Source organism: Rhinolophus ferrumequinum, chromosome 25, assembly GCF_004115265.2.
Source record: "Rhinolophus ferrumequinum isolate MPI-CBG mRhiFer1 chromosome 25, mRhiFer1_v1.p, whole genome shotgun sequence".
NCBI lineage: Eukaryota > Metazoa > Chordata > Mammalia > Chiroptera > Rhinolophidae > Rhinolophus > Rhinolophus ferrumequinum.
This window is the reverse complement of record NC_046308.1, coordinates 8739765-8754212: the sequence shown is the minus strand read 5'-3', so window position 1 is coordinate 8754212 and position 14448 is coordinate 8739765. Positions and strand designations below refer to the sequence as shown.

General features: G+C 46.1%; 1 long non-coding RNA gene across 1 annotated transcript; it reads right to left on the bottom strand.

Annotated features, from left to right (window-relative positions):
* Positions 1–1434: 1434 nt before the first annotated feature.
* On the bottom strand, positions 1435–2508 carry LOC117017213 (uncharacterized). The gene is made up of 3 exons (XR_004422041.1): positions 2302–2508; positions 1886–2020; positions 1435–1738 (listed from the first exon to the last, which is right to left on the bottom strand). It is a non-coding gene; the product is annotated as an uncharacterized LOC117017213 (long non-coding RNA).
* Between the last annotated feature and the right edge of the window lie 11940 nt (positions 2509–14448).

Sequence of the window (14448 nt, the reverse complement as noted above, 5' to 3'; positions counted from 1 at the left end):
AACAAGGCCAAAGCTAACCCCATAGGAAGTGCTGGAACTGGGATGGCCTTTCTAAGTTGTCCTGAGTTGGGAAGAGGCCGGCAGGGACCAGTTGTTGGGTGTGGGCTGCCCCGAGGAGGGGGTGCGACCTTGGGAGAAAGGGCTTCCTTCAGCCAAGGGCAATTTGCACAGAGGCTGTCAGCTCAGAGCCATCCGCTGGCAACACTCTTGGCAGGTGAGGGAGTAAGTCCGTTAGTCCCGAGGGAGGAAGTGGGCAGCACAACGCGGCAGCCACTACAATGTGGACTCTGCTCTTCGTTGCCCACCATCGAAGGTCACGTCTTTTTAGTGTTCTGTGCTCTGCACTGTCAGCTTTGCACAATCTCTACATGTCTGCCACTGTGAGTTGGATAAAGCCTGGGAGAGGAAGGAGAGCTGGATGGAGAAGAAAGAACACCAGAGGAGGCAGAGAGCCACAGGTCAGACGAGGACTTGAGAATCTTGGGCTCCAGGGGCGTGGAATCATGGGCTAAGAAAGGAAAAGACACCAGTTTGCTGCACTGAGGCCCCATGAGGGCTGGGCTCTGCCCACCTTGCTCACTGAGCTATTCCCAGCCTCTAGCGCTGGGGCTGGCACATAGTAGGTGCTCAGGAAATATGTGCAGCCTTGAGTCCTCTCCCATACACTCTCACATTTAACCCCCATAACAGACCTAATAGGTAGATAGATTTGCTGGGTCTCTTTTTGCAGATAATAAAAGGAAAGCTTAAAGAGATAGGTGGCAGAGTCAGAATTTGAACCCCTATCTGTTTGACTTCAAAGCTGTTTTTCTTGCTGCTCTGTCATCTGAACGCTCATTTTAGACCCGTCTGCAAGGAAAGAAACATGTGTTCAAGAAAAAGGGTTTAAGACTAGAAACAGAAATAGTGCAAGTTTCAGAGTCCAAGCGATCAGTTTCCAGAGGGGAAGGGAAGGGGAGGAGGTGAGAATCAGACAGGCAGAGACCAAAAGCATTCATTTAAAAAAATGTATTTATTCAGCAGCTATTAAAAATAATACATCGAAAATGAAAACATTTTATAACCATACATTTTCAACATTAAAACATGTCTTACTAATACATTTAAAACATTGAAATATCTAATAGTAAGAATCAGACACTTAAAACATTTATATAGTATTTATACATATTCAAACACTTATGTAGCAAGAACACATTTAAGATGTTAAAACATTTAGTGACAATAGTAATTAATATTATAATTACTGAGCTTGGCCTAGACGACGCACAGCTGTCTTATTTTATCCTCACGTTGATTCTATGAGGCAAGTTCTATTACGATCCTCCTTTACTGATGAGGAAGCTGAGCTTTAGAGAGCACAAGTAAATTGTCAAAAAATCACACATGAGTGATGGGATTTAAACCCAGGGAGTCAGACGCCCCAGCCCTGCTCTATCTCATGAGGGGAGAAAAGCCAAATGAAACAATGGTCTTTCTTTCCAGGAGCTCAGACAGGAGAACTGATTGCCCAGTAGAGACAGAGAAAATGGCCAGGGTGGGGTGTGAGGAAGCAGGGAGGGTTCCGGAAGCTCACAGGGCTGCTGGCTTGTCTGTTTTGCTTTGCTTTCACCAGCCCTGCCTCTCCTCAAACAGCTGAATGGGCACTCATCTTCCATCTCTCATCTGGTCACTTACACATTTGCTGAATTCACTCATTCGATGAATCCCGTTTACATGCCAAGTACTGTTTTAAATTCTGCAGACAGCCGTGAACAAGACAGACAAGGAACCTGTGACTTATAATCTAGTAGGGGCCACTGGCAACAAGCCATCAGATGACTGACCAAGAAGGTAATTTCTCAGAGTAAAAAGGAAATAAGCTGGGTGATGTAACAGAGCATACCTGGGTGGAACGTACTCTAGGTCAAGTGGTCAGGGAAGGCTTCTCAGAGGAGGTGACAACTGGGTTGAGATGTGATGGTTGAGAATGAGGCACCTACAAGAAAGTCTGGCGGAGCCTTCTGGCTGCAGGACCGCCCTTTGTAGGAGAGAAACATAAAGGAATCAGACTCCTAGTCTCAGTCTGAGCAGACGGAAGGCAGAGACTTTGTTGACCAGCCCAGGAGCACGGGGAATTGAGTCCGCCCAGCAGGGGCCCTGGGGAGCTCTTTCCAGCTGGGCATTAGAGGCTCTGACGGCTAGTTCTTCTGGAGGTCAGCTTATAGCTTCTCAGAGGACCCTGGGGACATGGAAGTTCTGAAGCCAAGGCTGGAGGCAGCCTGTGCCCACCCTCCACTGGGGCTAAGAGAATTAACTCACCAGTCACTCATCCCGAGGTCTTTCACAGAGGGACAGCTAAACCAGGCCGCATCCCAAGAGAGCTACCACCAGCATTTCCTTGCCTCCAGATAATGGAGACAGCTGCTCTACAAGCAATTTGGCTTCTCTGATTTTATAGGGGAATGAGCTTGCTCATAGCTCCAAGGGACTGGAAGGTCACGAAAAGGCGCAGATGTTGTATTATTAGTTCTTGGGTAAGGCTGACAGTAACACTAACTGAATCCTAGTTACCGCCTGTTTGGGCTGCGGGGGCTGGTAGTTACTAGGGTAATCTGATCGTATAATAAAAATAATAGGACAACACAAACCCCATCTCGCCCAGTGGCTCTGGTCTCGCTCCGTGGGTTTTTCTTATTGGATCCTTGATCACTATGGGAACAGCCTCTGGGTGGTGGTTTGTTGGAGGTGGTTAAGGCTTTGGGCTTCAGTTGACCTCAGTTCAAATCCTGGCTCCACCTGTTATTACCATATAACCTTGATTGGGTTTATGCAACCTGCCTGAACCTCAGTTTTCTAATCTGAGAAATGGGAATGATTGTGATGCCCTACATCTCACAGGGTTATTAAACACTTAGCACAGTGCCTTGAACATACTAAATGAACCCTCGGGAACTGAGTTGTTACTCTTAATATTATTATTAATAGTAGTATATAACCTTATTAGTAGTCCTCACAATTAGTAATAGTAGATCATGCCATGTTTCCAGAGGTGGAAACTGAGGCACTGAGCAATACGGTAACTTGCTTTAGTCAAACCTTCCCATCTTCCGTGTCTATAATGGGCTTTACACACCCAAAGAGTGGAATTTTACAAGTCTTCCCATAAATAAATGGGAAGAAAGCAATCTCTTGGCCCTGGAAACGACTTCCTTCCTAGGCTAGGATAAGCAAGGAAGATATTTACGACGCAGCCTCAATAGAGGGCATATTGTTCTGGGTGGACCAAGAGGGCACATCTAAAACGCTCCCGCATTGTTTTTGTGTGTGTGTTTTTTTCCCCGGGGCTGTCTTTTATAAAGAAAGATCTTATTGCCTCACGTAGGGGCCACTGGGATAATTCCAGGTGGGAGCATGGCTCTGGGAAAACCCCAGGAGAATATTTCAATCGAGGAAGGATTTGGGGGGTGGGGAGCAAGATGAATTACCTCCTCTGGGTTGCAAGGGAAGGAGCGAAAAACATAAAAATGGAATTAAATTTAGTAAGGGAAATCAGCCAGGGGCCTTTTGGGGACGTAGTAATAACAGTAACAGCCATAAAGGTTGGCAATTATGGAGCACCTACTATGTGCTCTGTTCTCATCAGCACTGGGTTTTAGTGTTCCCATTTGATCCTTAAAACATCCCGGCAAGAAAGATACCAATTTCCTATTTTACCGCTGAGCCAAGTGTGGAGTAGACAAGTAAAGTCCTTCTCCATTGAGCCCCGGATTCCAATTCAAGCCTGGCTGACTGCCTTTCAAGCCCGTTCCTCCCCCCTCCCCCCCATGCCTGCTGTCATATTGCCAAGGCCGAATAATGAATGTGGAGTGGGGAGCTCGAACCTGAAAACAGGGAGGCCTGGCCTTGCGGGCGGATGGTGGGTATTTGCTTTATCCTAATGTGTTGCCCTCCCCCTTCTAGCTGGAGAAATTCTGGCCCCTGCACTAGCCCTCCCTCCTTGTCAAGAGGCCAGAGGCTGGAGCCTTCCTTGCAGCTTCCTCCTCCCACGCCCCCACACACCCACGAGTCACTTCCAAGGGTGGGGAAGCCTTTGAAGTCCGTGGTGACATCGTGGAAGGCCCAGGCGTCAAGGAACTATGGAAGAGGTGAACACCAGGCCAGCAGATAAGCAACCTAAACAACCATCAGCGCCCTCCCAGCCGCAGAATGAGGAATTTCCTACAGCAGGTCCTCACCGGGGGTTTGCTTCCTTAGTCTAGTGTTTAGAGCTATGAAGGATGATGTTCCCAAATGCAGCTAAGCCAGAAACGGAAGGGAGTATGAACTCAGCACTTGTCCAGGAGCTTTCCCCAGAGTTAGAGCTCTGTGCTCTCTTGTGCCTGAGGCTGTCTTGCCCGTCACTTCCATTCTGTGTGTCTCCATATTGGAAAAATCAACCTGGGGCCACAGAGTCCTGCACGGTGCCCTTTGTGTGATGGTGCATTTTTCTCTTGAGAGTATCCGCCGTTTGTATCAGGGCCTCTGTGATCCCCCCCACCCCGAGAAAGGCAAAACGTGTTTTGGAACAAATGAATGAAAAAAAAAATGCAAGCAACTATGAAGTAGGTAGTGAACGCCAACTCTATTTTTGTTAATAATATTCATCTCTTGTCGTAGGTAGAGTTCCCCCGGAAGCAGACCCTGAGACAAGGATCTGAGTGCCAGTAATTTTTGTGTTGTTTTGCTTTTGGAGGTGAGCCCAGGAAGCACCAGTAAGGGTGCAGAGAAATTTGGAAGAAAAGCAGCCAAGTCAGACTGTGTTAATCAGCAAGTTATTGCTGTGGAAAACTGAGGCTCCGTCCTGCTGGGGACCTCTCTCAGAAGATGTCTCGGAGTTGTTCCTCCCACCCCTAGCCTGGGGTACCAGAAGCTGGAGTATCTTTCCTCCAACTTCAGTTTCTCGTTATTTGAGGGCTACTCCTGGAGGTGTCAGCTCCCCGGACTGCTGGTCTACCCTGCGTGCTAAGGCCAGGGGGAGCTCCCAGGTGGACAGCTGCAAATGCTTGCAGTAGGAAGCCATCAGCATACATAAGAAGGGTGTGTGCTGAGAGCATATGGGTGAACACCCCACGGGATCTCCTGCATCCATAAATTCACATTTATTTGTTTCATCGCTGAGTGCAATTTCTACTTATGGGAGACACAGCTCTAAAGATGACAACCTTGGATTTCATAGTAAATTAGGAACAGGGCTCATGTAATATTAATAATGTAAGTATGTACATAAATGCTGTGTGTGGGTTTACAGGTGAGCTTCTGGGCTAAAGCATCATAAAACATTTCATTGCATTGAAAGTAAATGGGCAAATGTCACCGAAGAACGAAAGGAAATGTGAAATTAAGGAACATCGAAGTCCAATGACATTTCTGTAGCCACCCTAAAAAAAGGATTCAGATGGTTCAAGCCCTAGGTCTGATGCCTAGGATTGTGTGACCTCCAACACATTGCTTTATCTCTGAACTTCAGCTTCCCTATGGCTTTGGCCAATGGATGCGAGTAGATATAACACATGCTTCATTAGAGAAGAGACTTTAAATGTGCTTTTCAAGTTTTGGTTTGCTCTTTGGTATTCCTGCCCTGAACCATGAGAAAAGCATGCCTTGGGTAGTTGATGAAGCTTTAACTTGGGTTCCAGAGTTATAGACACAGATAGCAGAATTGAATTCAGTCTGCAGCCTGGAGCAGAGGCATACCAGCTAATCACTGGCCAATGAGTGAGAAATAATATTGTTGTTGTGAGCCATTGATACTTGTGGCTTATTTGTTATGCAGCATTGTCACAATAATAGCTGACTACGACGCAATACAAAACATTTGGCACAAGGTCTAACACTTTGTAGGTACTCAATAAATCGTTATCACTATTACTGTTATTGTTATTATTATTGCTATTAGAAAAAGGTGTTATTAGGCAAATATATTTGGGGCACACTGTATATGATACCCCGTATGGGAGATTTTTAGAAATATTATTAGCATATTACAGGCTTTGACAAGTCCTATAGTTTAAAAAAAAGTGAACTTGGAAACTTTCTCTGTAATAAACACACACCTACATTTTTTTCAGAGCATTTTGGGAAATATCGACATGAAGGCCTTACATTTCGGATGGGAAGTGTTCCAGGTCAGAAATTCGTTGCTTCCCATCACTTGTCTGATGAGATGTAAGAAGAGTGTAGAAATAGATGCAGAAGCCTCACCCCCCTGGCTGCACCAGCTGCTCGCACTTTTCAGCACCCTATTATCCAATGTGCAATTCCCTTCTTTCTCCCTGATGTTCTCAGGCTGAGAATCCGCCAGCCCTGGTGGGGAGGAGGGATGTTCTTTTTACAATACCCAGAGCTGTCATTTCATGCGTGTCTTATCACGTGCTAAGAATCTTATACACCCGAGCTCATTCATTCTCTCCAGCTCCATAAGGCGAGTGCTTTTGTTAGCCCCACTTTCCAGAGGAGGAAACTGAGGTTCAGAGAAGCTAAGTGGACTTGCCGAAGGCCACCCAGCCAACAAGGATGGCACCAGCCCTCCAACACACACCTGTCTATTGCTAATTGGCTGAACGCTTGAAACTATAGTGCCTGTTGACGTAGAGAAAAGACTGGAAGGTGAACAGTTTATTGTCCTTTTCTCCATGCCTGCCACACCGAAAGGAGTGGGTAGCAATGGAGCTAGTATTTCTGGGCATGTGCTAGGACCTAGAAGTAGGCAGGAGGAAGGTCCGCATAAGAAGCGATCGTGGGAGCCACAGAATCAACAGTTAATCTGAGATGAGACACGTTTTGCCCAAGGTCACCCATCTCAATAGGGTCAGAGTACGGACTACAGCCTGGGTCCTCTGACTCCCAACTCAGACAATCACTATTCTTTCGTCTTTAATACAAGTCCCCTGTGCTGTTGGAAGCAGCATGATGCCAAGTTAGAAAGAAATTAGAGGGGCGGCCGGATGGCTCAGTTGGTTAGAGCGTGAGCTCTGAACAACAGGGTTGTCGGTTCGATTCCCACGTGGGCCAGTGAGCTGCGCCCTCAACAACTAGATTGAAGACAACGAGCTGCCGGTGTGGTGGCTGGATGGCTCAGTTCGTTAGAGCACAAGGTCTTAACAAGGTTGCCAGTTCAATTCCCACATGGGATGGTGGGCTGCACCCCCTGCAAGTAAAGATTGAAATACGGCGACTGGACTTGGAGCTGAGCTGCACCCTCCACAACTAGACTGAAGGACAATGACCTGGAGCTGATGGGCCCTGGAGAAACACACTGTGCCCCAATAAAAATAAATAAATAAATAAAAAAGAAACCACTTCCTTGAAACTACATTGGACAATAAATCTGAAAGAAAAATTTCTCTAGGAGAGCAATAAAATCAATTGAAAAACAAAGGGAAATGATAGTGAGAAGCGTCCCTTGCGGATCTGAGTGGTAAAGGAGGTAGAAGTTATTGAGGGGGGCTTCCAGAGAGCTCTTGCCCTTCGTTCTTTTCTCCCTCTTCCCAATATGATGGCTGCCTCTCCATCCAGCAGCCACCTGTGACCATGAGGCCACCTTGAGGATGAAAGTCCGTGCTAAGGATGGTAGAGTAGAAAGACACAAGCATCCTGAGATCCTGATGGCATCATGCAGTCACCCAGCCAGCCCAACCAGCCCAGCCAACCCCAGTGGTTTAACTCCAGAGGTGCCATTCACCTCTGCTGTGAACTCGAGGTCAGCCCTAGAGCGATGCAATATGGTGGTCCTCATTACCTTTAAATTTATTTATTTATTTATTTTTATACATACGACAAGCCACATCTCTGTCTTGCTCATTCTGTCTCTTTGACTAGCAGCTGAATGCAATCTGGAGAGAGACATTATTCCACTAGGTTTACGTGCCAGGTGTCTTCTATTTGCCCTTCCAGGTCCTCTCTCCTCTCGCCCCCAATGTGGCTGACCCATAGAGACTCCACCAATGGACTTCTTGTCTCTGGCTTCCAAATGGATTCAGACAATGGGAGGCACCAGTAGGAGATACCAGGGGTGGAGGACAGTGGAGCTGGATCCTTATTTCCCTGGTGCCTTTCCTGTCAGGTTGTCTAGGGATGGCAGTGTCTTGGCCAAAAGTCTCAGCTTGTATCAGGAGCCCTGTCCTTCTCTCTGGGTTCTCATGACATTTTTTTTCTTTGCTCCTTCAGGACTGGTGACAGGAAGAGCTTCCCCCATGTCACGAGCCCCTGGGTGCTTCCCACCCCTTGCTGGTGTCCTAAATTCTGCCCCAATCCTTATAAATATCACCTTTATTAAACTCTCCCCGTTGACCCATTTGAGCGGGCCCTCTGTTTCCTTCCAGGAGATGTCACCAGAACCCTGACTGATAGGGGCTGAGTTTCCCAGCCCCTTCTTGCCTGGGACTTCCCTTTGTACTCTGTACCACAGCTTCTATCTCTAGACAGACATCCTTGAGTTTCTCCTCTTCCCTTCCTTGTTACCTTAGGACCTTTTCTACTCCTACACACTGCCCAGATTCATTATTAGTTTAAAAGACACCATGCAGTGAGCATTTCCTATGTGCCACACACCATAGAGGATGCCTTAGGTACATTATCTGGTTGAATCTCCACAACGACCCAGTGATGTTGGTCGTCTGCCCATTCTACAGATGAGAAAAACAAGTTCCATCAGGCCAAGTGACTTGCCACACAGCTCAGGGTTGTCCAACTCTGCTGCTCGTGCGAATGCTGGTGTGAGTCTGTCTTGTCTCTGGTTTGAATATAAATATAAGCATGGCCATAGTTGTCATGGCGAGCTCTGCATTCATTAGGACATTCCCAGAAGAGGGTGTCAGATGTTCAGGTGTGCCGTAGGAGATCAAGAGCATCCCCAAAAATCGCTTTGGACATTTGACATCTCTTTTATGGGGGGTTGAGTGCGCCTGGATGTTTGGGAGCCGCGGATCTCGGGAACGTAACTGGGAGAAACCTCTCCATTTTTAGTGTCCTTAGCAGTCTCCTCACCTGAGGTTGAATGAGTTCCTCTCATTGTCTCCAATTGGACCAGCATGTGGGGGAATTCACTGGCCCCCGTGGCATCGCACCAACCTCTGTAAACCTGCCTCGGAATAGGTTTCCCCAAGCCAAGCTTACTGAATGCTTTTCATTTAGCCTATATTTAGTGGTGCCAGCCAGTTTGGACACATCCCCAAAGAAAGGGCTCCTGCTCTCCGTAGTTTGAAACATGATTGCCGAGCAATTCCATAAATCTGCTTCGAAAAGGCCCAGCAATTTTTTTGGAGGTAAAAAAGCTAACAAAACGAATCCCTCGCTGTTCCTTGAAGTGGACTCAGATGGAAATAAAATCTTTCCACAAAGTGAGCTTTGGCCCCCTTTCCTCATTTTGGGTCCAAAAATGACTTTCAGAGAGCATGTTAGCAAGCGCTCTGGCTGGAACTTGGGAAGGCAGGCCTGCCACAGAGAGGCAGAGGGGACTCTGTCACCAGGGAAGCATGCTAATGAGCTAGGCTACACAAACATTATTTTTTAATTCTGAGGGTAGAAGCAACTGGTAGAGAATTCATCAAACTCTAGACAGGAAAAGGGCTTGGTTTCTGCTCCCTGGCACTGCCCAGAACTCTGAGTGGAGCTGTCTCCTCCAGTTACTTGGTACACAGCCAAAGCCAGGCCTTCGGTTACCAGCAGGCCTGGTGGACTTTATGGGAGTGGAAAGGGGAGCAGTGGCCAGGCCATTGGCCCAGACTGAGACTGTAAGGGGCCCACACGGAGACGTTTTGGTGGAGGGCAGGATTGTCCTGGGCAGCGCAATGGCAGAATGTCCCTGTTTCTTTCTCCATCTGAGTTTGTCCCCTTTGGCCACCATGTTGGAAGCCAAGAAGGATGTTAACGGTGACTGATCATAGAGAGGGCTCTTTCACTCTTTTTGTGCCAGTCACTTGTCTGTTTCTCTTCAATCGGTTTCCTGCCCTTTCTCGGCTCACTTCTATGTAGCAGATGGCTGACTACTGCAAACTACAATTCCCAGTGTCCTTTGCTTCCGGTTAGGTTCAGCCAATGGGAGCCTCCAATGGGAGGTTGGCCGATTGGAACGTGATAGGAGAGGCAAAGGTCATTCTCCCATATTACACACTCTTTTATATTTGAGAAGCCTCTCTGGGCATGGGGGCAACTCCAGCAGTAGCTGTACTTCCTATATGGTTCCAGCTTTCTCTGTGTCCGTCCATGGATGGTCCCATCTCTCACCAAGCAGCCCCAGCTCCTGGGTTCTGGTAACACCACCTCCTTCCTTGATCTCTCCTTTCCCAGGGTGGTCGTGGCTTCCTGCCCTTGCGAATCGCTGAGTTTTCTCTGATGCCTCTTTGCCCTTTCAGCTCTACCAACACCTTTGTAACCAGTGACCTATATTAAAATCCTTTCTCTTGAACTCCCTGGTTGGGTGGTTTTGTCTTCCAGACTAGAGATGGACCGATAAATGTTAAGATTCTGTGATAGCAACTTGAATGACAGCAAACGAATAAGTATTTATAAAGACTTTATCAGTCAATGACTCAGGCTAATCTAAAGAATTTATTATAAGAACACAGGTTATTCCAGTGATCTGAAAAAAAAACACAAAAGTGAACAACAGATCCAGAACAAATAGAAAGTAGGAAGCTTCCAACATCTAGGTAGCAAGAACCTATAGGACAGTTTTCTTAGGATACAACCTTTGAGATGAATCGGTTCCAACTTCTTTCCCTATGTGTTTCATGGTACTCAGGATTCATTCCTTAGGAGAGAGAGGCTCTCACAGCCTTTTGTTGGGTCCCATGTCTACTGGTTAACCAGAATGCACAGGGAATCTTGACTGATAGTCCTATCAAAACTGAAGACACCTGGGAGAGGAACTTGTATTAGTTAGGGAACAGTGTAATTTTGGGGAGAAACCAACATCTAGCCCAAACATTCAGACACAAAATTAAGTAGTTCCCTTAATTAATTTAATAATGAGGGCGTTCCACATGAAACCGCAAACCCACAGTACCTTGAGCATAGTAGGTGCTTCTAGTGGGCTACTTTGATTTGGCTGCTTACCATGGTTTTCAGATAGCAGCACCTCAGTTTCCTTTGAATAATGTCTGTGGTTAGACGGCTGGTTTACCTCCAGCATCTGTTCTCTCCTATAGTAAGGAAACAAAAAAGTCCATAAGAAATCAGTAGTTATAGAAGATAGAGAGGAAAGAAGAGCAGGGTAAGGAAATTGAGAGTGTAGGCACCGTCAAGAGCAGTCGCTCTCTAAGAAGGTGAATTTGAGGACAGACCTGAATGAGTTACGTAAGTGAGCCATACAGATATTTGGAGTAGAGCATACCAGGCAGAGCAAACAGAAAGTGCAAATGCCCTGGGGTAGGAGCATGATTTGCACGCTGGAGAAACAGCAGAGGCCAGTTTTTCTGGAGTAGAGAGAAGGAATGTGAGAATGGTGGGAGCTGAGGTGGGGAGATTAGCATGAAGCAGTTCCTGTAGAGGCTGCTGATTGTGGTTAGGATTCTGGGTTTTACTCTGAGTGAGTTGGAGCCATTGGAGGTTTTGAGTACAGGAGGGATGGGATCACATACATGTTTCAATCAGATCACAGGGCGCTGTGTGAAGAACAGAACTGTGGGGAGAAAGACAAGATTGTTATTCTGTAAGCCTACTATCCACATAACAGCCAGAGAAAGAGTGACTGCTAGCAGATAAAAGAACAAATGGATATTGGATGTTAAAGATTTAAGTAAGAGTTCAGGGCAAGACTGGAAGGGCCGCTACAAACCCATGCATTATTCATTGCCAAATGCAGGGAATAGGCAGTATTTACTCTGGGAAATGCAAAGTGGGAGCAAATACTTCAACCTGGGGAGAGAAGGAAAGGTGTTATAAAGGAGATGAGGTTTGAGTAGAGCTTGAAGGATGAGGTGGACAAACTCAAACCCACGCCACCGCAGGAATTCATAAGCAGAGGGACAGCTTGGGCCAGATGGGTCTACCAGTTAGTCTTGGGCCAACCAGGATTATTAATCCATCCAGCTGTCACAAGTGGGGGAGTGATGAATGGCTCTTGACTCTATTAGCACTGGCTGGGTCTCTGTGTCTTCCTCCAAAGGCTCTGAATTCCAGCCTCTCTTGTTGGCAGAGTCTGGGCTTCTAAATGAATATTAGTGGGTGAATTAGAGGAGTCTATACTGATGAATAAAACACACAAGCCCGTTACCCAAGGGGCTCATAGACAAGTGGGAGGGCAAGATGTGAAGTAAAAAGGAGAAATATATCATTACAAATATTAGTGAATGTTGTGATGGAAAACATCAGAGTTGGGAAGGGCAAAGGTGGAGGGAAGTCTCTTCCCAGGGAAGTTCATCCCAGGGGGAAGTGACATTTGGTTAGAGACTTGAAGGAGTCTCAGGTTTTGTGCAAAATTAGAGGGAAGAGCATTGGTGGCAGAGGGAAAAGTGGATGCTAAGAGTTCAGGGTAAGAAAGAGCTTCCTGGATTCAAGGAAATGCAAGAAAGAAAGTATGGTGGGAACAGAGTGTGCAAAAGAGTTGTGCACAGTGAAGATTTACTAGCTGTTCTTCATTTTCCATTTATATGGAAGAGAGGCAGAGAAGGATACAGAGGCAGGAGCACGGAGTTGCTGGGTATTTTACTGCAAATAATTATTTCTTATATGTGGAGTAATGTGGGGTGGGGAGTGTGAGTGACTGAGCCTGGATGAGAGGGGTCACTGACTTCCAGCACAGCAGGTCCTCAAATACCATCGTTTTGTTCCAAGTCGTTTTATTATAATGTTGAGATGCCATAGGACCTTCACTTTTGTTTCCATCAATTAGCTTATGGTAAAATTGGTTTCATTGTATGTCATTTCACCATAGTTCCAAGAATCTATCAACAACATTAAGTGAGGACTTACTGTATTCTCATCAAGAAGTAATCATTTCCCAGCCTGACAAAGTCATGAAAACTCACTTTAAAACTTTATTTTGTCAAGCACTGAATTCTGCCTTCCTGGCTCAATGGTTGGACTTGTCTACTTTGGGGAGTGTTTTGTCCCCAAGGCTTTGGTGGTCTGGACTGTTAGCTGAATTGCTGCTGTGCCCAGAGATGTCAGTTAGCAAGGCATCTTTTTCAGATGCACGGGGGCTGCCTCGAAAGCTTATTCCAGGTTGCTAAGGAACCAAGCCCAACTACTCATGGAAGGAAAAAAAATATCTGCCATCAGGGCAGGCCCAGGTATTGGCTGAGCTCAGGGACTTGCCTGAAAGTAGTTTAAAAAACAATTTGTTTCGAGGACCCAGCAGATATTCCAGCTGAGCCCTTCTTCATTCCAAAGCCATCGCGTGTTCCAGAGGCTTTTAATTCCTGTGATTCAGATTCATTTACACCCAACTCATCAAAAGGGACTTGTTTGGTTTCCAGATTCACACAACCTCATTTGATACCCAAGAAACCTCACGATCCTTGCAGCCTCACCAGCTGGTGGTGTTCCGCCAGTTCTGAACAGGATCCCGAATGAGTTTTGGACCTGTGTTCTCTATTTTTTGTTTTGTTTCCAATTTGAGAAAAGAATTGGTCCCTGGACAGTATTTTAAAGAGGTTCTTCTCAACCTCTCCATTCTCTGTGACAAGGATGATCATTCATTCATTGAACAGGCATTTGGCGAGTCCTTACTGTCTTCCAGGCCCTGAGCTAGAACTGGGGACAATACACAGCAGGGATAAGAATCGTGCCCTGTCTTAAAGGGAATTTGCAGTCCAGTGAGGGAGACAGACTGGAAACCATACTGACACGTAAAGTCATTGAATTGCAGATGCAATTTTTCAACAATCAGCAATTGTCTGTTGAGCATCTATCTGTGCTAGATATCATTCTAGGCACTGGAGATACAGCAGGGAACAAAACAGACACAGCCAAAGTGGGGATATTAATAGTACCGAGGTTGAAATGAGATAACACATAAGACCGTTAGCTCAGGGACTGTTAAACTATAAGTTTAGCGACCTCAGTCTAATTTTTCAGTGACTCCCCAGTGACAGAGGGTAATAATGTCCCATCTCTTTGGGTTACAAACAGCTGGGCTTTTCTTCTTTATCAAATCAGTCCAGTCCTGGTTTCACCCCACTCACCAGCTGCGCGACTGTGGGTAAGTCACATGTACTTCCCTGAGCCTCCGTTTCCTCTTCTGTAGAATGGGGATAATAATGGTATCTATCAAAGGATTGTTGTGAGGATTAAAAGAATTTACTCTTGTGCCCAGCATACTCAATGAATGTAAGCTATTGTTATTATAATTATTGTTTTTAAAATTATTGTAACTTGTGGCAGAGGGTCTTAATTATTTGATTTCTCCATTTCAGAGAGTAATAGACTCTTTAGCTGGACACATAGCCACCCAGCATTAAAGCATAAACAATATATTTCCCAGAC